The sequence below is a fragment of the Neofelis nebulosa genome, chromosome 8 (assembly GCF_028018385.1).
Source record: "Neofelis nebulosa isolate mNeoNeb1 chromosome 8, mNeoNeb1.pri, whole genome shotgun sequence".
NCBI classification, from domain to species: domain Eukaryota; kingdom Metazoa; phylum Chordata; class Mammalia; order Carnivora; family Felidae; genus Neofelis; species Neofelis nebulosa.
In genome coordinates, this window is record NC_080789.1 from 62,383,363 (window position 1) to 62,404,487 (window position 21,125).

Below are 21,125 nucleotides of genomic sequence, written 5' to 3' on the forward strand. Positions count from 1 at the left end.
CCCCAGTCTTAACACCCTTAGCCCCAAAATCAGCTAGCCAAGGTCAGACATCACTTTGGTTTCCTTTCTCCTCATTCTGCATCACCCATTTAGCTGTACTGATGGAAAAGAAAGTACAGTCCAATCCTTGGCTTTACCTACCTAGGCCCACAGAGGCGCTGTGAGAAGAGAGGAAGTGGGAGAAAGGAGCAGGGCCTTTATAACTACCTGTAAGAATGAGAGGAACAGTCTGCCGGGCGAAGAAACACTGGAGAAATGAGTGTAGCAGCCAACAAGGGTCCATTACTAAGAAGGGAGAAGAACCAGAAAGGCCATTTTATGAATTCTGACATTCAATATACTTCACCCAAAGCAACCAGGCAAAATTCACTACAATTTTTATGTCCACAGTTATGAGAGTGTGATGGGTAAGGAGAAAGAAATAAGTCACCTAGCTCAGTAGCTCACAACCAAAACAATTCTTTCTGTCTCCTCCCTCTCTGGGTTCCGGGAGAGAAGGTGAGCTCACTTCTGCAGACGACTCTCCTCTCTGGCCACCCCGTGCTCTATAAACACATCTGTGATGTCAGCCGCCAGCCACCTGGAGAATCTGCCCTGCTCTGTGAGCTTGTATTAAAACACTCACTTATAACTCCCTATTAATTTTTCACGAGGAGTTATTTTTAACTCGCTCAAACCATTGTCTGAATATGCCAAATATATTTTCTTAATGAACGAACCCGGCGTGTGTTCCTCCTTCCTCTACTCCCCTGCTGCTATTCAAATGGTCCCCTCCTCATGGGGAGCAAGGCTTTGGATGAACAATTCACAGCAATGCCCCGGAAATGAGTAGTGGAGAACAGAGAAAACAAAGTCACACAGCCCCCATTCTCCCTACTCAGGCTTTGGTTTTGAAAGAATTTTAGGGAGTATTGTCAGGGGGTTTCAAAGACAAAAAGATCAAGTCAAATTTGAAAATTCTTCTCTAAAGATTATCAAAAGGAACCCTTAGATTATTGGGTCAGCCCTTCCATCTACAAATCCATCAAGATTCCTTATTTGCCACCCACCAGTTCCAATGTTCTGATTTACTAACAAGCACACGAGATAGACAAGGAGGTCCATTCTTAACTCACGGAACCTTTATACACTATAAATGTGATTGAGGTGTCCCCATCCCACCCCCAGGCTTCAAACCCTTCAGTGATTCCCTACTGCCCTTCCTTCATAACCTGACCTGTTTTTATTCCTCTAGCTTCATCCCCTGCGCAGTTCATGTTCCAGCTGCGAAATTCTACACTCATTCTGTTCCCTTGCTTCTAATGCCCTCTTTGCCCCCTTCATTAGCTAAGCCCTCCTTATCTTTCAATTCCCAGCTCAGAAGTTGCTTCCCTAGGAAGGCTTCCCTGACCCTTATGCTGCCCTTTCTGTGTACTGTCATAGCACCTGGGCTTACCTCATTTGTCATTTATCCTAATATATCAAAATTCCAGTTCAACTACCTGTCTCCTTCTCCTCCTCCTCCTCCTCCTCCTCCTCCTACTCCTACTCCTCCTTCTCCTCCTCCTACTAACTGTGAGTTAGGTGCTTAATAAATATTTGTTGAACAAATGTACACACGGAGAAGAGAAACCTGCAAGAGCACATAATCCAGAATATCCTATCTACTTGACTTTGAGATACATACCTTGCAACCAAGCAACCTTATAAACCTGGCTCAGGTAAATATATAAATGGCATTACCCTCCTTGTGGAAGGCAATCAAAATGAAAAGTGTGAAGGGAAAACCAACTGTGATAAAACCTTGACCACAGATCATTCATGGCAGGTATAAGCCATACATAGGTGATAAAACATTGTCTGCCTTTAAGGACACTTGTTTTAAAAATATCAGGCTGCCTTGGGTTACAGGCAATGAACCACCCACACCCAGTTAGAGAAGTCCTCCTTTTTTTTGAAGCATCACGTTCAGAATCTCTAATCCAGGTAGGATGCCTAGGGCAGAGGTTCTCACTTCAGGGACAGAGGGAGACATAATGAAGACAACTGGGGAACATTTTCAAACTTCAGATCCTCTCCCTCTGGATATTCCTGTCCACCTAGCCCCTCACTTCCCATGACTGCTCTAAACCACCCCACTTGACAGGAAGCTGTCCTCAGTTTCAAAGGGAAGAGATTCTTTTTTTTTCCAAGTGTGTAATAGTAATTTATTTAAATAGTCATCCCGCCTTTTATTAGCCTCATAGATTTTTAAAAATTTTTCACTGTTAGTATACATAGCATTTCCCTTTTATTTTTTTATTTTTTTAATATGAAATTTATTGTCAAGTTGGTTTCCATACAACAGCCAGTGCTCATCCCAACAGGTGCCCTCCTCAATGCCCATCACCCACTTTCCCCTCCCTCCCACCCCCCATCAACCTTCAGTTCATTCTCAGTTTTTAAGAGTTCAAAGGGAAGAGATTCTAAAAGCTTCCTTCACAGGAAGGCAGCACAGTTTAGTAGTTAAGAATAAAGGCTCTGCAGGTAAATTGTTCAGGTTCAAAACTCAACTCAACCTCATAGCTGGGTGACTCTGGACAAATGAGTTCACCCCTCAGTGGGAGTAAAAGTAATCACCTCACAGAGTTGTTGTCAGGAGTAAGTGACATGATGCTTGGAAAGTACTTATCTCGGTGCCTAGCCAACAATATACATGTAATATAATCTACTTAATATTTAATATTAAAATCTGATCCAAAGTCCCCAAACTTTGAAAATCAATTAATCTTTATAAATGTCTAGCATCAAAATCATGCACTAAAATTCAAACTGTTAGCTAGCCTTCATGATAAAATGAAAACAGTCTTAATCCATATATTTCACCTTGAAATTCTAAGGACTGTAATTAGACACCCACATACAGGCTAGTGCTAAACACTTTGGGGTCCTAGGCTGACTGAGTTAGACCAGGCATTGAAAAATGCAAGTCTTGGGACACCTGGCTGGCTCAATGGGTAGAGTGTATGATTCTTGAACTTGGGGTCATGAGTTCAAGCTCCATGTTGAGTGTGGAGCCTACTTAAATTTTTTTTTATTTTAATTAGAAAAATAGAGTAGAGTTTAAAAAAAAGAAAGAAAAGAAAAATGCAAAATAATAATAAAAAATTAAAATAATAATAATAATAATAATAACAATAATATCTCTGGAAGGCCCCTGAGTGGCTCAGTTGGTTAAACTGACTCTTCATTTTGACTCAGGTCCATGATCTCTCAGTTCACGAGTTCGAGCCCCGAATAGAGCACTGGCAACTCAGAGCCTGTTTAGGATTATCTCTCTCCCTCTCTCTCTCTCTGCCCCTCCTCCACTCACATGCTTTCTTGCACTCTCTCAAAATAAATAAATATTTTTTAATTAATAATAATAATAATATCTTTGTCTACAGATGCCTCATCTTATTTCTGAAAGAGTCAGTGCTGGGTACAGTAGTGGTAAGAGCAAAGAACATTATGTCAAAACTTTTGAATTTGAGTCCTGGCTCTTCCGCTTGGCTATGTAACTAGAGTAATTTGCTTAATCTCTCTAAGCCTCAGTTTCCTCCTCCATAAGGAACTTTACTTGACTTCCCTTACTGGATCATCATGAGAATTCTATGAGAAGATACAGACTACCACACACTGCTGGTGGGAGTATAACTGGTGCCACCATCTTGAGGCATAATCTTAGTGGAATTAAGAGTGCACACCCCCTGCAACCCCACAATCCCTCTCCTAGGTACATACCCCAAGGAAACTCTCTGCTGAGTCCATGAGGAGACCCATGTGAGCATGTTCATCACAAAGTCCTACAGTATTTGTCACTCACCCAGCTACCTCTCAGCCTTCTGTCTCTCTCTCTTCCCACTCATTTTTCTCTAGCCACTGACCTTCTAACCATTCTGGTCTCCTAACATACCAGACAAGACCCTACCTCAGGGCCTTTGTACTTGCTGTCCCCTCTAACTGGACCACTCCTACCCCAGATATCCACGCAGTTTCTTCCTTAACTGTGTTTGTTGAAATAGCACCTTTGTTGCAATGCCTTCCTTAATCACCCCATATAAAACTGCAGTCTGGTCCTGATCCCCCTCAACATATCTTATCCCCTTGCCCTGCTTTTTTTTTTTTCCCATAGGGCTTATCACTATTTGAGGTACTACATGTTTGACTTATTTATTTGTTCATGATTTGTCTCACTCCAAAAGAATGTAAGCTCCATGAAAACAGGACTTTTTTTTATTATTTTGCTCCTGGTTGCATTCCCTGCAACTATGACTGTGCCTGACACAGTTGGCACTGTGTGGTTGTTGAGTGGATGAATGTATCTAAATACACATATAGAGCATAGATTGGAGGAGCATTTGTTAAAGACACTACACAAGTGCCCCCAGTGAGGAGGGGAGATGGGAACAGAGAAAGGAAAGAAGAAAATGAATCGAAAAGGGGCCTTACAGAAAGGGATGGAGCCAACATGCCATGATGGAGGAAGGGATTGATTCCACTCTGTGCACTTCAGGTTCAACAAAGGAAATGCATGACGTACTGTTGTGAGAGGACCTGGTACATAGATTGATAAACAGCAGACACTCAATATATTTAAACTGAAGGGGAACCAGAGTCCTTCCATCATCAGAACATGGAGAAAATAGGGAAGGAATACCTGCTAGAAAGAGGGTGGAGAACAGGGGAGGATGGGGCACTCTTCTTACCAGTTCCCCTGAACCCATGTCTCTTTTCCCAATTTCTCTTTCTCCCTCAGCTCCTTCAACTGTCTCTGGACGTTCCTGTGGTTGGCCCTAGGGATGCTTGTACCATGTTTCTCTCTCTGGGGAACCATCCTCAGCCACCTACCTCCCAACAAAGACACAACAGTGGTTCTTAACTTTTGTTGAATCACAGACTCCCTTGACGTTGCCCTTCTAAAAAAAATGTCCTACACTCTCCTGAAGTTCAGCCATGGGCCCTGAGCAAGAATCTCAAAGGAGGACCACCTGAATGGCAGGGTCATACATGCTTTTGATCATTTCTGTTTCCCTCCACTTTGTTATGCAGGATGGTCCTTGGGCTCTTCCCACTTTTACTGAAGATGAGTGAAAGTGGGCTACAGACGAAGTACGAAGATACCAGAGAAGCAACCCAAAGAACAAAACACATGGAAGTTAAATAATCATATCTTATGACTCAAACAGAAGCAAGCAGAACAAACAAACTTGTAGAAGAAGAAGCAAACCCATGATTGGGAATCCTAAGCAAGTCTCCTTGCAATCCAGCTTATACCAATACAGAGGAACATCGTCCTCAAACGTCATGTTCAGAAATACCCTTTCTCTTGTAATAATCTGCAATCATTCCAAAAGTTTATATTCAGTCCAGACTCTCTGACCCAGCTGCCAGAGCTCTGCCCTAATTCTCCCCCTACCCTCAGGCCCATCACCTCCTTCCTCACTCAGCTCCTCATATCCTGATTTACCCTTCCTGGGATGAGCCTTTGGCCTGGGTAAGTTACCTGCCCTGCCAGGGATGCCCTCCTCACTCCTTTCTTCCAGTCTTGACCCTCCAGCTCTTTTTAACTCTATTCTACAACTTTTCCCCCCACATCTAGGAAGCCATTCCTAAGCCATTCTGACTAATCCCCCATTTCCAACCTTCCTCCCCTTGTCACCAGCACTTACAGCCGATCCTGATGTTCAGCTGAAACTAATTTCCCCTTTCTGGTGGAGTCCTGGGTGTGTCACTTAAATTCTTTTACAGTCCAAAAGCTTCCAGAGGGCAGGGCCAGGATTCATATACCTCCTCCTTCTGAATTCCACACTCCTATCCCCAGCCATCACTACCCAAGACAAGGATCTGCTCATAATTGTACCAAGAAACCAAAAGAGGCATTTAAGACAGGAAATGTACATATAGTGTATTGATTGATTGCTATATCTTGAGATTCCTAGAAGTAAGGTTTTTTTCATTTTTTTTTCTTTTTTGGAAAGAGAGAAAGGGCCAAACAGAGGTGGAAACAGGAGACTAGAACAACTAGAACATGCACACTCATCTATTTCAAGAGCATTTCCTGAGGACATTTCCTAATGAGGGCCCTGGGCCTGTGAATCTCAGTTTAATTAGGAAACAGTCTCTCCCAAAGGAGATGCTTGGCGCAGGGGAGGTACTTAAAGAAATGCAGAGAGAGGCCAGGGAACATGAAGCCAGCTTGTATGAATTCCATAATGCCCCCCGGCTCCCCGCTTCTCTCCCTCCTCCTCCCTGTGTTTCTCTCAGTCTCTGAGCTCATTCCAAACTCCAAAACAAAAGTTCCATCCCAAGTCGCCAAGAAGAACTCCTGTCAAATCCAACAATCCACCCACTAAATTGCAGGCTGTCTTGCTTTCCCAGCCAGCCCCACCCACTCTCCTCCATCCTGGAGGTCACTGTGTTCACTCCTCTGTCTCTAAGAAGGGTACTGCCCTCACTCTGGACCTTTCCTTTTCAAAACATTTTTCCAAGGCAGTTAAGTTCCACTGCCTATTGTTGGGTGTTACTACCCCTACCAATCAGGAAGCTGGCCCTGTGGCTCCTCCTGTAGAGCTTCAAACACAGTTTGGATAGAAGTTTGATAAAGACTTGGGAGGAAGGCTAATGAGGCTATTAAATAATTATTTTCTCAAAGGTTCTCAAAATTTCAGAGAAGTGGACTTGAAACGCAACATCTCCAGAGATGATATTAATCTCTTTCCATCCAAGCATAGCTTCTTCCTGAACCCAAATTATATAAATTCTCTCCTCCACCTTAAAATTTCAGGAGAATGAAAAGTCCCGAGCCATTCAAACCAGTGGCTCTGAAACAAACAAGTGTAAAGTCTCCTGGATAGCTAAGCTTCCCAGAGTTTCCCAAGTCCTAATTCAAACAGCCCTGCAACTCTGGGAGGTGGGGAGCAGTCAGGAATACACGAGTAGAGGCTCTGAGTTCAGGGCAACAACCTTAAAGAGTAAGTGTGGTGTATGTGGAACACAAACACTTCCAAAGTGGAAACAGTTCAGAATACATACGAAAAAGTAAACAGAGCAAAAGCCACCATGAGCACGGGCAAGTCTCATAGCCAAACGTAGAACTTAGTTAACAAAATGAAATGAAAAATGGGATTTTCCCATTTTCTCTTTCTGTCTGTGCCTTCTCTAGAAGTGTATGTCTAACCATGGTCATTCATTTATTTATTCAACAAATATACTGGTCCCCAGTTATTCAACACTGCTATAAAGCAAAGAAAAACACAAAAATCCCTCCACTCAAGATGCTTACATTTCTGTAGGAGGAAGCAGACAATAAACAAATAAGTAATAAGAATATATATTGTGTTGGATTTGCGATCAGTGCTGCAGAGAAAAGTAAAGCAAGAAAAAGTTCAGATGTGCTCAGGACGTGTGTTGGGATTTTAAAATGGGTGATCCTTGGGGCGCCTGGGTGGCTCAGTCGGTTAGGCCTCCGACTTCGTCTCAGGTCATGATCTTGTGGTCCATGAGTTCCAGCCCCGCGTCAGGCTCTGTGCTGACAGCTCAGAGCCTGGAGCCCGTTTCAGATTCTGTGTCTCCCTCTCTCTCTGACCCTCCCTCGTTCATGCTATCTCTCCCTGTCTCAAAAATAAATAAACGTTAAAAGAAATTTAAAAAAAATAAAATAAAATGGGTGATCCTTAGGGCGCCTGGGTGGCTCAGTCCATTAAGCATCCAACTTTGGCTCAGGTCAGGATCTCATGGTTCATGGGTTCAAGCCCTGCATCAGGGTCTCTGCTGACAGTTCGGAGCCTGGAGCCTGCTTTGGATTCTGTGTCTCCCTCTCTCTTTTCCCCTCCCCCACCCACACTCTGTCTCTCTCTCAAAAATAAACATAAAAAAAATTAATGGGTGGTCCAGGGGCTCCTGGCTGGCTCAGTCAGGGGAGTATCAGAGGAGCACGTGACTCTTGGTCTCAGGGTTGTGAATTGAGCCCCACTCTGGGTGTAGAGATTACTAATAAATAAATAAACTTTTATAAATAAATAAATAAAATGAAAAGGGTGGTCCAAGACAGCCTCACATTTACACTGTTGTGCAACTATCACCACCATCCATCTCCAGAACTTGTTCATCTTCCTAAGCTGAAACTCTGTACCCATTAAACAGTAACTCCCCATCCTTCTCTCCCCCCAGACCCTGGCAACCACCATGCTACTTTCTGTCTCTATGAATTCAACTACTCTAGGTACCTCATATAAGTGGAATCATACAATAGTGTCCTTTTGTGACCAGCTTAGTTCACTTAGCATAAGGCCTTCAAGGTTCATCCATGTTGTAGCATGTATCCGACTGTCCTTCCTTTTTAAGGCTGAATAATATTCCGTTGTATGTATATACTACATCTTGTTTATCTGTTCATCCATTGAGGAGTATGTGGGTTTCGCCTTTTGGCTATTGTGAATAACGCTGTTAGGAATATGGGAGTACAGATATCTTTTTGAGTCTCTGCTTTCAATTCTTCGGGATATATACCCAGAAGTGGGATTGCTGGATCATACTGTAATTGTATATCTAATTTTTTGAGAAACCATCATGCTGTGTTCCACAGCAGCTGCGCCATTTTACATTCCCACCAACAGTGCACAAGCATCCCAATATCTCCACATCCTCGCCAACACTCATTATTTTCTGTTTCTTTAATAGCAGCCATCCTCATGGGTGTGAAGTGATACTTGGCGATCTGGGGGGAATAACAAGGAGGCCTGTGGGGCCAAGATGGAGTGAGTGAGTGGGAAGAGGTAGGGGATGAGGTCAGAGAGAAAGTAGGAAGCCAGATTCTTCACTTAGGGTCTGAGAGTCACTGTGAGGACTTTGGCTTTTACTCTGGGTGTGATGGAAACCCTAGAAAAAGTGATAGTTTTATATGTTGGCTACTTATTTTCATGTTCTTTGAACTAAGCATTTGGTTCTCAAACTAAGGAAAGGCCTCCTCCAGAGTTCGAAAACAAGACATGGAGACGGTTTCTGCAGAACTCTCAATAGACGTTGTTAGATGTCCAGCGCGTCTAACAACACAGTGAGGGCTGAACAAGCTGCATTCTTGCATCTGCCTCCCTCTCGAGATGCCAAAGAAGAGATGCCATAGAGTCAACCATGGGAGCATAACATGATGGATTGCTTTCATTGAAGCTGTTCACTTTATGGATTATCTCTAGGCAGGATTTGATCACTTAAAAATCAAACAAAAGTCATTTTAGTATCATTCACTATTTTAGGTTATTCCCACCATGACTGGATAATCAAGAGCTGACATGGATACAAAGGGCCCTTTTTCTGGAACCTGGTGAAATAAGGGGCTGCAAAGACAGGGGTAGGTAGACTCTCAGAAAGGGGGCAGGAACCATGTGCATCAGGCACTCGGAAGCCTTGCAGAATTAAATAGATGAATCCAGTCCCAAGCCCCAGATGCCTCAGGAAGGACTGTCAGAAATGTCTGAGATGATCAGAGCTGGAGAGAGAAAGGGCCCCAAAGGGAAGCCTGAAAACACATTTCTGAGAGGCAAAGAGTACCTCTCATAACCTCACTTCCCCCAGGCGACAGGGATGAAAGCTTCTACATCAAAATGAGAAGTCCAAGGAGTTATAGATTTTCTCAACAATAAATAATCCGGAGAGAATGGCCGCCCAACCACCGTTTATAAATGTTAGAAAATACACACTTGTGTGGGTGGGGAGGGGGGAGATGGAGGGTAGAGAAGGAGAGAAATATGGGGTTGTCCCCACTGCGAAAGGAGGAGGGACAGAAATCAATTTTCACCAAGCCATTCTTAGGATTCAAATGGGAGTTAGGGGAGGGAAGTATAATAAAATCTGGAACCCTAAATAACTAATTTCTCTCAGCAAGGAAACAGACCATGTACTCTTAGGTTCTGCATGCTGTGTTTCTTTCCATCTGACGACCACCTTATTCACCGTCCAGTCTCAACATAGTATGATCACCACCCACCCCCAGGGTAAAGAGACTCCACAGCTTGCCTCACATCATAGTCCCCACCTCATTTCCCTTCTCTATGGGCTCATTACAGAGGTCTTAGGTTCCCTTTAAGCCTTCAAACATGTCTAATAAAAATGGGAACAGGATATAGGAGAAGGCTGCTCTTCCTCCTCTCCTCAAGTAGAAAAATAATAGACCTAGGTAGCAGTAAAAGTCTTTGGTCATTCATTCATTCATTCATTCATTCAACAGTAAGCACCTTCTTAGAAGGACACCTTCTAAGTCCTTGTGCTTGATCTTACAAACACAATGGGAAGGAAGAAAACATGCTCCCTGCTTACATGGCACCCCTTGTCTTTAAGAATGTTCTTATATAATATTATTGCCCAAAATGTGTAACCTGAATCTAATGATAAAAATGATCAGTCTAGGGGCACCTGGGTGGCTCAGTCATTTAAGTGGCTGACTTTGGCTCAGGTCACGATCTCATGGTTCATGAGTTCGAGCCCTGCCTCGGGCTCTCTGCTATCAGTGCAGTTCCTGCTTCAGATCCTCTCTCCTCCTCTCTTTCTGCCCCTTCCCTCTCCTCTGCTCATGCACACTCTCTCTCTCAAAAATAAATAAAAATTTAAAAAAAAAATTTTAATGATCAGTCTACAAAACAACCTTCTACAGAAAGTTAACTTTCTATAAAACTGTTCAAAACTGTCAGTGTCAGGAATGACAGCCTGAGGGACTGTTGCAGATTAATGGAGAATAAAGAGACACAGGGGTGCCTGGGTGGCTCAGTGGGTTGAGTGTCCGACTTCAGCTCAGGTCACAATCTCGTGGTTCACAGTTCAAACCCCATGTCAGGCTCTGTACTGACAGCTCAGACTGTGGAGTCCGCTTCGGATTATGTGTCTCCCCTTTTCTCTGCCCCTCTCCTGCTCACACTCTGTCTCTCTCTATCTCAAAAATAAATAAAATATTTTTTAAAAGAGAGAGACACAACAATGAGATGCAATGCAAAACCTTGGATTGGACCTGGATCAGGGAGAAACATTTTACTATTAAAAAAATTGGACAGTTAGTAAACTATGGACCATATTTCATACACACACACACACACACACACACAGGAGCACTGGAGAGAGCATGCAAATGTAGAAAAATATTAACAATCAATCCTGGTGAAAGATAAATGGGTGTTAATTACACTATTCCTGCAACTCTCTATAGGTTTGATATTTTTCAAACCAAAAAGTTAGGAAGAAAACAAGAATGTCCCAGTAGTAAAAGTTACGGATTCTTATTCCCTGAATGGCCTTTATAAACAAGCTTGCCATCACTTTTGGTTGCAACAAAATCCCACCCAGAATGATCTAGCCCAAATCAGGAACTTTAGATCAGAGGAGTGGGTGGGAAGATAAAACTCCTTTGTCTTTGATTTACAACCAAAATTGTCAGCAAGCAAAAATGCCTGGAAAGAAACCACAACCTTGGCTCATGTTAGTACGGTTATAAAAAGTACATACTGTTATTGTCATTTTGTGGGACTAACACAAATTAATAAATCAGGGCCCTAGGCTTGAACTGTAAGAGGCATGGGGGGAACATGTGCAGAGGCTAGAAGCAGAGAAAAATTATATCAGGCAAATAGGGGGACCAGATTTATATGAAAGAATTAGGGATACATGGAGAAAGGGGTGAAGGAGAATCAGAATTTGTTAAGCTGTAATGCACATATGTTCCTTCATTTAACCCCCATAACAACCCAATGAAATAAGTGTTATTATTCCAACTTTAAAGACTGAGAAGTGAGACAACTATCCTAAGCTCATACAGCCAGTAAAAAGAAGAGCTGGAATTTTAACTTGGTTCCTTGTTACTTCAAAGACCATGTTCTTTCTACCATGGCACCTTGCCTCCATAAAGGGTCAAGACTGCAGCATGGCTTTTAAAGGAATGTTTGAGCCAGTTCTTATCTTTGTGTCTAGGTCACCCTCTGCCAATGTCTTCCCTTTCATCTCAAATAGATACTGATAGGCCAGAGCTAGAAGTGGAGGAATCATTAAATCTGAAAGCTCCATCTAAACCATGTCCTGCTAAAATCCTAATCCAATCGACTGGAGAAGGGAGCAGGTACCTGGCTGGCTCAGTCAGTACAGCATCCAACTCTTAATCTCAGGGTCTTGAGTTCAAGCCCCACATTGGGTGTAGAGTTTACTTTTTAAAAAAAAGGAAAATCCTAACCCAATCTAGCGCCAAAATGTCTCCAGACTATATTTTTAGATGTCAGGAAAGATTCCAAACATCTCCATAGCCATCCCAATAGTTCCCAGATATAATTTTACAGCTAATTATAATTCCTACCCACAACTTTAACCCACCTCCTTTAGCTTGGCTTTTAGTAGAAATATAGGATAATAGATCTCTAGATGCCAAATATAAGTCACCCTCCTGAGACTTCTTTCATCGTTTTACTCTTTCATTGTCCTATTCCAAATATTTTCTAGTCACTACCTCATTCTTGAGAATAAAAAAAAAACATATTCAGTGAGGTTAGGAAATGCTAGAGAAGGTAATGAAACTTTCATTCTCATCGCATAAAGGAAGAAGGGGGTGGGGAGCAGGTATTTTTTTTAATGGGAACCCAATAGCAGGAAGATGGTTGCAATTTCCCTGAAAGCCTAAAAACCTCCAGTTTTGGCCTTCCCAAACCTCAGCCATCACCCAAGCCTTCCAGATGTTGCTGGCACACACCGTTAGGAAACATCTGTCACAAAGGACAGCCCCAACTGGGACAAAAGAGAGTAGTAAGGCAGACGGTGCCAATTTAATGAGGATGGTTTAACAAAACATCTTTTCAAGCTTCCTAATTCACTTGGCCATTTGCTCCCCAGACTTGGCCCCCAGTCAGGAGCAGACTGGGAATGGTTGCCAGAAAATGGCAATCTCCTCTTTATCCTTAACCCAGAGGAACCCAGTACCAGAAAAATGTCAGCTCACCAGTCACTTCCAAAATACAATTCCCCCATTGCAGAGCTAAAACTTCACGGTGATGCTGGGGAAAAGGACTTCAGCTGTGTCAGGTTGATATTCTGGTTTGGTGGTTGTTGATAACCAGACACCTGACCGAGTAGAATATAAAAAATGAGCACCAGCCTTCCCCATTGTGACCCATGTCTGTGACCAGCTCTGAGCTCACAGCACCTAGAGCATTGTTAGTATTTATTAATCATCCTTGGAAATAAGCACGAAGACTGATGGACATCAGACATCGATATGGACCTCTTTGTCTATTTTTGTGTCTCCTCATTATTTTTTTCAAGTTGTTAAAGAATATGGACTTAAGATAAGGAATAATCGATATTCTGAACATGCTATTAGTATAGGAAGATCAAAAAAGAAGGTAAAGGATTGCCTTTCTATTTTAGTTTCAAAAGGAGGAAAACCCTGAATATGTCCAAAAACAAGACCATTGACAAAGCAGCCTCTAAGGATCCTGACTTTATTGGGGGAAATTGCATAAAAATTTGGATTAAATCTAAGGAATTCCAACTGAAATCATTGGTTTCAGATATTTGGGGATCACCAACCAGCCTTCAATTCAATTCAGCTGACATGAAGTCACTTAGACACTTAGCACACCTTGTCTACACTAGACCTCCATCTACTAGGTTCCTACAGTTCACGAATACTGTATATCCAGGGCCAGCCTCCTGCCATAGTCTCTGGTCCTCCCTCCTGGTCCATAAAATTGGTAACTCTGAACAATCACATCCTCTGGGCTCTCACTCAGATTCACCCAGCAGCCATCAGAGAGTGCTGCCCTTCCTTGAAGCAGGATAAAGCCCTAAATCACATTCTTCCTCACTACTGCATTGCAGCAGATAACTGAAGTGTGAGTGCCCTCTACCCTCCTTCTGGAAAATGACACTTTCTTCAAGTCTTACAAAGATTCTCTCTCTCTCTCTCTCTCTCTCTCTCTCTCTCTCTCTCTCTCTCTCTCTGTTTGTGTGTGTGTGTGTGTCTCCCCCCCTCCCCTCCCCACCACCACCACAACTAGACCTGCAGTATCCTGCTCTCTGTTAAATCCAAACTTCTAAGATTGCATTTCCAAGGCTTCCTTTTCAGTGTTCTTCTGCCATTTACTCTTACTACTAACCTTCTGTGTCTCTCTGCTTGACCAGGACAAATCTTTCCCCACACATGCACATCTTGCTGGCATTAACATCAGCCCTCACAGACTCTCCCTCTCTGCCTAGAACACGCTCTTTCCAAACCCTGTTCAGCATGACCCTCCTTCCAGAAGCTTCTCTGGCCACACTTATAGATAGATATCTGATCTCTCCAGCATGCTCTTCCTTGCCCCTGCTCTCTCCTCATTACTATCCAGTGGCATAACTCAGTGGCCTAGAACTTCGCACTGGGAGAACACCCCTTTAGGAAAGAGGGTAAGAGTAGTTGTGTGGTGAGGTGGAGCAGAGAAGCACAGCTTCTGCCCGGTGATGCTTTTGGCTTGCCTCTCTTTCCCCAGCTGAAGCCTGAGGTACAAAGAGTTAACTGGCCACAACCAAGGGAGTACCCCCAGGGTCTACAGCCCAGCTTGGCAACGTCAGAGATATGAAATAAGAACTGTGGTCCAAATCTCTTTCACTGCAACAAAGTGAAAGTATAAAGAAAGTAACCCACGTCGGCTGAGACCAAGTGCATGCATGATCTGTGACATTTACAATTTGCTCCAGCATCATCCCCTTGATGTGTGACATCTGAACAGACAGACAACACAGAGTTTTATTACTTCCACTGCTTTACTGAATTTGGAAAATAAGTCATCTAATGCTTTGGCAGTAGGCACCATGACACGATACTCAAACTGCAATAACTACATTTAAGGCTGGCCTGCAGAATGGAGGAGTGGGACGATAGTCAAAGGACAGAATCGTGTATACACCAGGACTTGTCTCGGGAGGATGGGGAAGGATCCATGAAATGCCCTTGTACTATAAGCTCCCAGAGAAAGGAATGTGCTGTATTTGCTATCGTTTTCCCTGTACTGTCGAAATCACTACACAGATGGATTCTCTATAGCTTGGGTTGGGTCTAAAGTGAGAAACTGGATGGTCCCGCAAATGGAAACCACACAAAGTTTCTAAGTGAGAAAGACTGGATTCAGTCTATTGAAGATCAGATTTCAACTAAGTGTAAATGAACACAAAGGCAAATTCCAAATTGGAAAATTTAGGCGCCACAGAGACTCTTTGTGCAAAAGAATTTAAGCAAAAGCAACATTTCCCCCATAAATTATTAACACCACCACCACACCCCCAAATCACCACGCATTCATTTACACACAGTGCAAGACAATGGTGGCAAATAGAGAACGTCCCTCTCTGGAAATTCACAATGAAGGGCATGTTGTGCATATTTCCCCACCTGCCAAAATAAGTAAAAAATACATAAACTATGAATCAGTAAGGCTATTCCTAAATCAGAAATGAACTGTCATAGCAAGGGGATGTCAAGATCCCAGATGGCTTCATAGTTGACAGAAAGTTAGAGTAGAAAAGACCTCATTTTCCAGTGTTGGCAAGATTAGGGAGTATCTTCTGTACACCGTCAGTCAGCCTGGGAAAACTGTCCCTTCTTGGCATTTTGTATGATTGTTTCCCAGTTCAAGCTACATCTTCACCTTGGGCCATGGTCCAATTAATAGAACATCTTTTAGGACTTCCTTCCATGCCCCCAAACACACACACACACACACACACACACACACACACACACACAAATCCACCACACCTTGAAACAGTAAATCCAGTTTGCTCAATTATACAGATCCAGTTAAATATTTGCTATAGAGATTAATACAGATCTAGATACTAAAATATAATAATAATAATAATAATAATAATAATAATAATAATAATTCTCAGTCTTGGTCTGTGCAGAAAAGGAAAAGAGAAAGAAACCATTTCAGTAGTAATAAATGTGTTACTTCTCCCCTGGGAAAAGAGAAGTTAAGGTCAGGCAGCTTCCCTGAAAGGTTGGAAAGAAAGCTGAAGTAACCAAATTCAGCTCATACTAAAGAAAATAAATATCCAAACTTATCTCCCAGGAGTCTTCTGAGAACAACCTCACCAAATGGATCACTTACCAGTCATCTTCCCACCTATGATCTTACTTTGTACTATATTCTGTTTGAACGTTACTTAGAAGAATCCTTTCTAGGGGTGCCTGGGTGGCTCAGTCAGTTAAGAGTCTGACCAGCTCAGGTAGTGATCTCATGGTCCATGAGTTGGGGCCCCATATTGGGCTCTGTGCCGACAGCTCAGAGCCTGCTTCGGATTCTGTGTCTCCCTCTCTCTCTGGCCCTCCCCCTCTCCCAAAATAAAATAAACGTTAAATTTCTTTTTAAAAGAGAGAGAGAGAAGAATCCTTTGTAAAATAAAAATTCCTTAGGGTAGAACCTGCTTCATGTTCTCTCAATGAGGCTAGAAACCCTTATTCTGCAAGTAAATATTACTAGGGGCAACTAAGACTTGAACTTGAAGGCACGGCAGCCCCAAACTGTCTTCTCACTAGACCAAGAGGAGACACAGCCACCTCCTCCAACTCATCTACCTCCTACCCTACCGCCCCCAGTACTGCACCTCTCCCATCCCATCCTACTCTGGCAGAAGCTGAATTCCGAGTCAGCAAAAACCCATCCTGACATAGACTAACACACTCCAGACCAAATGTATGTAGACAAAATCCACCCACCCAAATGCGGACCAAAATCTATGTAGATGTAGACTAAGACATTTTTGCTTCCTTCCCTCAATATCTATGGACTCCCTGCTACATGCAGACATGATACTAGTAATATTGTGCCATTATTCAGGTAAACAAGCAGACAGCCAGGCTTTCTCTAGAGGCTGTATAGACTCATATCATCTAGTACCATTCTGAGATGGTTGTGAACAAGGTGTCTTCTGCGAAGACAGAGGTAAAACTGGTGTTCCTCATTCATAATCTGACCTCATTTACAGGTTTCGTTTCTGTCAGAATCCAGTTTTGGAAATTCTTAACACTTCTGTCACACCAAAACAAAATGATCAACTTGGACAAATCAGACAAGCCTGAGCTTCCGCTCCTAGAGGTCTTCAGAAACTACATGGGCCACAGGAAGAATCACAATTAGATTTTCCAGGGGCACCTGGGTGCCCCAGTCGGTTAAGTGACCAACTCTTGATTTTGGCTCATGTCATGATCTCGCGGTCATGAACTAATGGTCGTGAGATTGAGCCCCATGGTGGACTCCATGCTGACATGAAGCCTGACCAGGATTCTCTCTCTGCCTCTCTGTCTCTCTCTCAAGAAAATAAATAAATAAACTTAAAAAAAAAAAAAACCCAGATTTTCCAAACAAGAATCAGAAAGAAAGCTGGGGGAAGCCACCAAAGAGGCACAATTAAGGGATTCAAAAGTGATGGGATACATTGATGTTAACAGTGAAAATTAATTTCTTCTCTACTTCTTCCTAAGATTCTCTACTCCCAACCTCTCTCAACCCCAAATCCTGTCAATCCAGAACACCTAATAAAAGTCCTCAGGAAAAAACAGTAGAAGGAAATCCATCTGCCTATCCACCTATTTTCCAAACTACAACTGTAAGGGTGGGATAGCCTTTATCTACAATGAGTACTGAGTCACACTCATTTTTTCCAAGATGCTTTGCTAAACAGCTGGTCCCTCCCCCCCCCTCCCCCGCCAAATCCTTCCTTTCCTGGTAAGTACAGAATCTAGAAATTCATCCAGTGGTCCCATCTATCACTATACCCTGTCTCCTCTTTGAGACGAGCAGTTGTGAGTGGTCATAGCGCACGGCTCCTTCTTCCATGTACCTCCTCCCAATATACACCCTCAGCAATACATATACTTCACACAAGGTGGCCTAGGAAAGGCGGACTATCTCTCTGGTTATCTTCCCTCATATCTTTATTTTTTTTTTTATTTTTATTGTTTATTTATTTTTGAGAGAGAGAGAGAGAAAGCATAAGCAGGGAAGGGGCAGAGAGAGAGGGAAATGCAGAATCTGAAGCGGGCTCCAGGCTCCAAGCCATCAGCACAGAGCCTGATGCGGGGCTGAAACTCCCAAGCCATGAGATCATGACCTGAGCCGAAGTCAGATGCTTCACCAACTGAGCCACCCAGGCGCCCCTCCCTTCATATCTTTAAATGTATCCTTCTGTCCTCCCATGTAAGTACTTTGACTATCTCCTTCTCTTTGTCCTCTCTCACCAAACTGTGCTGGATTCCTGTCATAGCCCCACATAGCTGCCCCACACTCTCACCATCTCCCTTGTTCAGTCAATTTGTTTTGTGTTGTTTTGCTGTAGGAAAGATACCAGATTGTCTGCGTCATATGAAAGTTGTACCATGTCTCAAAGTCCTGAGTTCTTATCCAAATATAGATCAATATGACCCCTCCATCAAGACCCATCTCGGGGTGCCTGGCTGGCTCAGTCAGTAGAGCATGAGACTCTTGATTTCGGAGTCATGAGTTTGAGCTCCACATTGGGCATAGAGATTACTTAAAGACGCTTTTTTAAAAATTAAACAAAAAAGGGACACCTGGGTGGCTCAGTCGGTTAAGCGTCCGACTTCAGCTCAGGTCATAATCTCGCAGCTGGTAAGTTCGAGCCCCGTGTTGGGCTCTGTGCTGACAGCTCAGAGCCTGGAGCCTGCTTTGGATTCTGTGTGTGTGTCTCTCTCTCTGTTCCTCCCCCACTTGTGCTCTGTCTCTCTCTCTCTCTCTTTCTCTCTCTTTCTCTCTCAAAAATAAATAAAGAGTAAAAAAATTTTTTAATTAAACAAAAAAGACCCACCTGCCTCACCCCAGCTCATGCATCAGAATGTACAACAAAGAGCCTCCGCCACCACTTTTTTAAGGGACGCTCTTTATCCCTATTTCCTTGTTGTTTCTAATCCCCAGTCTGCTTTGTGATTTCTGCAATAACAAAATAAAAAGGGACAAAGATAAACCAAAAGAATATAATCCAAAAATCATTTTTTATCAATTTGGAATATGCTTGGAAAGGAAATTCACTTTTCCACATGATTTTGCTTAAACTAAGGTTAAAATGAGCCTGCTTCTGGAGGCACATAACACATATCAATTGATAATGGAGAAAAGGTGCCCAAAAACTGCTAGAGGGGAAGATAAAGACAAGCTAGAAAGAAACACTTGCCACATATAATCAATAAAACCGGCGTCATGCATAGATAAGTGTTGTCTGGGCTTCTGGCAAAGGGGTACTGCCCACAGGGTACATGACTGGGGTCGGGGGAGCCTGGGTGGAGAACAGTATAAGATTCCAAGAGCCTTAGAAATTAAAGAGGTGCAAATACGTTTTGCAATAACAGCAAAATGTCTCTTGGCGACCCAGGAAGCCAGTCCTATTTCAGGCTTCTCCTCCAAGCCTTTATCAATCAATAAATATGCCTATCATGTACATAAAATTGATAGATTCCAAGAGAGAGAACAGAGCCATCAAGTTGCAAGGTTTATTTAGCACTGGCTCATTTACAATATATTTGGGACCTCAGACAAGACTCCATACAGTGTTTTAAAGACCACTAGGCAGCCACACCCCAGTGGAACTCAGCAATCTTTCCTCCTATAGCCTGACTTGGCTTATAATCAATCCCCACCACAGCTTGTTTACATTAGATAAGAAAGGCAGGGAGATACCTTCAACAGCTGTAAAAATAGATATCTAGCTGCTTGAGCATGGAGGAAGAAGACCCACGGACCCTCTCTCCTTATGGTGGGCCACCTTACCAAACAGGACCTGCTCGTCTGCGAAGCCCACGGCAACACCCCCACCCCACGAAGATATGACACAGAGGCTTTCAGACTCTCCAGTGAGAAAGCATGACAAAACATGACAGAGGCAGCAGAGCCAGGTGGAAGAACCTTCATTCCCTCAAAGAACACATCTAAGCATACTATGTGCTGGGGCCCTGTGGGAAAGACAAAGATGAACAAAACAAGTTCTGGACCAGGTCAGGAAGGAAAGGCCAGGAAGGAGGGCAGGGCAAAGAGGTGGGAAGGGACGCTGAAGGAGAAGCGCCAGGGACTAACCTCCCCTAACTCGTTTTCTTCAGCAGAGCCAAGAACCTTTCTGGTCTAGAGAACAGAGTCTTGGCCTCCCAATCACTCTGACCCCAGCAAAGCCACCTGCCCTTCCCAAACTTGCAAGGCCACTGGTCTGCACCCCCCAATCCAAGTCTAGCTTGGGCACCAGCAAATAACCTCTGCTCACACCCCACAGGGCCTGGACAGCCAGTGGCACTCCAAGCCCAGACTTCTTCCTCTCTGGCTCGGTCCCAGTGTTCTTGCCAACTCCATAAACATGAGAAATCACTTACCCATGGGTTTTTTCTACCTCAGAGGTGAGACATCTGAGAAGAAAGTGCAAGCTAAACCCAGGGAGAGGTAAGAAGCTTGGCCAAGCAGAGTCAGGATATGGAGCTGAGTTTAGGGGTGGGCGGGCCCTGGAGGGAGTATGGGGGCGGGGCTCAGGCAGGCGGGGTGGGGTGGGGTGCTTTGGGAAGAGTGAAAAGTGTGAAGAAGGTGGCTCAGCCCCCTTCTAGGAGGAAAGCTAGAGGTGGGCAAGGGAAGACTAGCGGGGCCCTGTCTGGGCAGCAAGATGTGAATTTAAATTTTTTTTAAGTTTATTTCTTTATTTTGAGAGAGACAGAGACAGTGCGAGTGGGGGAGGGGCAGAGAGAGAGGGAGAGAGAGAATCCCAAGCAGGGTCCCAGCCACCAGCACAGAGCCTGATGTGGGTCTTGAACTTACGAAACCGCAAGATCATGACCTGAGCTGAAACCAAGAGTCAGACGCTTAAACGACTGAGCCACCCAGGCACCCCTAGGTGTGAATTTAGTAGTAAACACTCTTGAGGTGCCTGGGTGGCTCAGTCGGTTAAGCATCTGATACCCACTCGGGTCATGATCTCAGGTTCGTGGGTTGGAGCCCTGCATTGGGCTCACTGCTTTCAGCATCCGGATCCTCTGTCTCCCTCTCTTTCTGCCCCTCCCCAACTTGCCCTCTCTCTCTGCTTCTCAAAAATAAACACTAAAAAAAAAGAAGAAGTAAACACTCTTTCCAGGGTCC

At 43.6% G+C, this 21,125-nt stretch overlaps 1 protein-coding gene across 20 annotated transcripts in view; it reads right to left on the minus strand.

Annotated features, from left to right (window-relative positions):
* LOC131519491 (cationic amino acid transporter 3-like) overlaps positions 1-20,501 on the minus strand; it is a 112,367-nt gene extending 91,866 nt beyond the window's left edge. For 15 of the 20 annotated variants that reach the window (XR_009265678.1, XR_009265680.1, XR_009265663.1 and 12 more), the window contains exon 1: positions 20,375-20,479. The gene's annotated coding sequence lies outside the window, so the exon portion shown is untranslated. Of the gene's footprint in view, positions 1-141; positions 332-12,961; positions 13,098-20,374 lie in introns of those variants that run through there. The other 5 variants (XR_009265669.1, XR_009265670.1, XR_009265666.1 and 2 more) reach the window with 5 other exon arrangements.
* Positions 20,502-21,125: the final 624 nt, after the last annotated feature.